Raw genomic sequence first — 4,151 nt, forward strand, 5'->3', positions numbered from 1 at the left:
CCTGGTCACCAGAGCTATATACTCCAGGATACCCCATGTGTGGGCTGCATGTGTCCTCCTGTTTTGGTGCTGCAGGTACACTGGTGGGTGAGGCTGGTCCCTGGCCGGGCTGGCTGAGAGGTTTGGCCACAACTGTTGTGGGCATATGGGGCTGGCCCACCAGAGCAGGAGCCACTTTGGAGGAACACCAGTGCTGGCAAGGGTTGCTGACCAGGTGGGGTGGAGTGAGAGCCTTTGGATGGCAGATTGACTTTTTTAATTAGCTTCACAGCATGAGAGACTTTTCTGAGATCCAATCTGAAAGTTGCCTGTATCCATAAAAAACAACTTAGATCATCTTGATTTATAGAAAGTTTCTCAACTTCAACACTACTGTATTTGGGGTTGAATAATTCTTTATGGACAGGGAGAGGGTGCTCACCTGTGTACTGTCAAATGTTTAACAGGATCCCTGGCCTCTACCCAATAGGTGCCAATAGTACCCCCTTCCCCAGTTGCGACAAACAAAAATATTTGCAAACATTGCCAAATGTTCCCTGGGAAAAAAATTGCCCCCTGCTTATAGAGTAGGGGAACAAGCCATCCAGGTATCCAGGATTTAGGCCCACAACCATATTCACTGGATCTAAACCTCAGTAAACTGTACCTCTGAATCTAGCCTCTTCACTGTTTCTAAAGGCTCATGCCCACTGACATGGTTTGTTAAAGCCAAGGAGTTGAAGCAATGGTAAACATATATTATGCATATACCATATAAACTTTATATTGTATAAGGTCTTTGAATACCATGCATCTGTTTTTGACTTCACTTGGTGTTTCTTTATTTCATTTTAACTGCCTTGTCAAAGGGTCCCTAGAAGGATAAGAACTTGGTTTACTATCACATTTTACAGTTAAAACTGCTTTAAAGTTATTTATAATTCTGTGACATTTAGAGATCACACCATTAAGCTACGTAAGACATATTTTTAAAGCTTAATAAGGTTGGAATCTTTTAACCAATCTTACTGTATTCAGTTTTTTGACTACTCCAGCGCAACTTTGTGTTCAGTACATATAAAGACAAACGATACTTAAATGATCATTTTCTAAGAAATTCAGATTACCCAATATTTATCCATTTTAAAAATGGTTAGAAGTACAGTAAGGTTAATCTCAAAACCACTTATAATGATAGGTCTCAGAATAAATTTACCAAGTTGCCATGAGATATCACTAGACTTTGCTTATTAATGAATGCGTCAAGAATTTCTCCTTTATATTTATCTTTGAAAGTATGTTCTACAGGGTATCAATCCTCTCATTCCTTAGGGATACTAAACATGGCCCCATCAGACCTGCTGCCAATCTTGGTCACCACAAATAATTAACCCCATCATGAAGCATTTAAAATATGTAAAGGTTAAAAGGTCATAAAAATGAGACCATATGTCCAAACATACCACGTGTGCTTTGGCAAGGGAAATGTACGTGTTAAGACAAATCTTAACAAGCCTGCCAGAGAACTAGATCAAAACCAGAACAAAAAGATTCTTTTCATATAAGCTAAGTATTTCCCTAGTACTTACTCCCCGAGGTTAGCCAAGATGAAAGAAGCCAATCTACCCATATATCTGCCTGGCAAAGCCATCTTCCTTCATAATTGAAAAGATAAAAGGCCTAGAACTCTGTATTTGGGGAGGTGAATTGCCTTGGTCCAAATCCTGGCTTCACCACTTAACTCTTTCAGCATCTTAACACGTTGGCAAGATACTTAACATCTCTGAACCCCAATTTCCTTATCTATAAAATGGAAATGATTATATTTTTCTTCTGGAATGTTTTGAGGATTAAACAAGATAAAGTGAAAGTGTTTAGACTTTTTCCTGGCACATAATGAAGGTTGCTGTTCTTATTGAGAAAACAAAGGTACATCCATTCTCAGGAATGCTAACATTTTGGTGCCCACTCTTACTTATTTCAGATTATGCTCCAAGGAAACACTGGATGTGAAAAGTTTCATCCAGTCTTGCTAGGTGACTTTTTCACCAAAGCAAAATCAAGGAAGAGCACATATAGCCAAAATCTAGTCATGCACAAGCCTTTGGGCTCCCGGTTGGGGGAAGGGGGCATCTGCACTAGTATGGGGTTTATCTCACTGAAGGTAAATAGCTGGAGACTTCTTGAAGATCAGCACCAGAAAGAGCAGTTAAAAATGGAGATGTTCGAATGAGTAGGGAGTGGCCTCAAACTGTGCAGGACATGTGTTCAGTGACTCAGAGTAGCCTGTATCCCACTTATGTTGGTTGAATAAGTCAAACGTAAGTCAAAACCTCGGAGGAAGTTAGTTTTAGATAGCCAGTATTTGGGCTTATCAATGTCACACTTTCCATCATTTAGAACCAATTATCTAGTGCTTTTTATACTATTATTGGTCAAAACCGTTAAATTAAAAATTGTTAAAATAAAAATTCACTCTAATATTTAGCTAGGTAAATGAAAATTAATTTATGTAACCCTCAAGAAAAAAATGTAGTTCCCCATGCAATTAATTTCTTTTAAATTTAAAAATAAATATATAGAAATATTCCAGGCGTACAAAAATGTATAAAGGAGAATACAGCAAACCTTCACTGAGGGTGAAGGCCGTCAAGGGTCCCAGCTTTAATCTGGGGTCTAAGTTGCTTCTCCATATCTTACTAGCCGCCTGTCCACCCCCCTTCATACCCAAGCTTCAGGGCACAGAGGTCATCAAATGCCCTGAGCGGCTGAAGATTTGGCCTCAGTTTCCCACTCTTATTTCTTTGCGAAATTAAATGAGCCATAAATTTAAAAGATGTGTGAAATACTTCATTCAGCACTCTACATGCTTTTAGTGGGAAATGTTTTCAGGATATCTAGCCCCTTTATTATTTTTTTAACCAAAATGTACTCACTGTTATGAGTTTAAAATTGTTTTAATTTCATTTTATTTATATGTTTGTGTCTGTCTGCATTAAGATATGAATGCAAATAAAGACAAAATGACCATGAGCTGAATTGATATTCTTTAAATCATTGTAAATTTGTATTTTTGTATTTGAATGTATTTTTCTTTAACATCTTTATTGGAGTATTGTTGGAGTATAATTGCTTTACAATGGTGTGCTACATTCTGCTTTGTAACAAAGTGAATCAGCCATATATATACATATATCCCCATATCTCCTCTCTCTTGTGTCTCCCTGCCACCCTCCTTATCCCACCCCTCTAGCTGTTCACAAAGCACTGAGCTGATCTCACTGTGTTGTGGGGCTGCTTCCCACTAGCTATCTATTTTACATTTGGTAGTATATATAAGTCCATGCCACTCTCTCACTTCGTCCCAGCTTACCCTACCCCATCCCCGTGTCCTCACATCCATTCTCTATGTCTGCGTCTTTATTCCTTTATTCCTGTCCTGCCTCTAGGTTCTTCACAACCTTTTTTTTTTTTTTTAGATTCCATATATATGTGTTAGCATACGGTATTTGTTTTTCTCTTTCTGACTTACTTCACTCTGTATGACAGTCTCTAGGTTCATCCACCTCACTACAAATAACTCAGTTTCGTTTCTTTTTATGGCTGAGTAATATTCCATTGTATATATGTGCCACATCTTCTTTATCTATTCATCTGTCGATGGACACTTAGGTTGCCTCCATGTCCCGGCTATTGTAAACAGTGCTGCAATGAACATTATGGTACATGACTCTTTTAGAATTATGGTTTTCTCAGGGTATATACTCAGTACTGGGAATGCTGGGTCGTCTGGTAGTTCTATTTTTACTTTTTTAAGGAACCTCCATACTGTTCTCCATAGTGGCTGTATCTATTTACAATCCCACCTACAGTGCAAGAGGGTTCCCTTTTCTCCACACCCTCTCCAGCATTTATTTTTTGTAGATTTTTTGATGATGGCCATTCTGACCAGTGTGAGGTGATACCTCATTGAAGTTTTGATTTGCATTTCTCTAATCATTAGTGAAGTTGAGCATCCTTTAATGTGTTTGTTGGCCATCTGTATATCTTCTTTGGAGAAATGTCTATTTAGGTCTTCTGCCCATTTTTGGACTGGGTTTTTTTTTTTTTTTTTGATACTGAGTTGTAGAAACTGCTTGTAATTTTGGAGATTAATCCTTTGTTGGTTGCTT

Source organism: Phocoena sinus, chromosome 3 (assembly GCF_008692025.1).
Source record: "Phocoena sinus isolate mPhoSin1 chromosome 3, mPhoSin1.pri, whole genome shotgun sequence".
Classification (NCBI taxonomy): Eukaryota; Metazoa; Chordata; class Mammalia; order Artiodactyla; family Phocoenidae; genus Phocoena; species Phocoena sinus.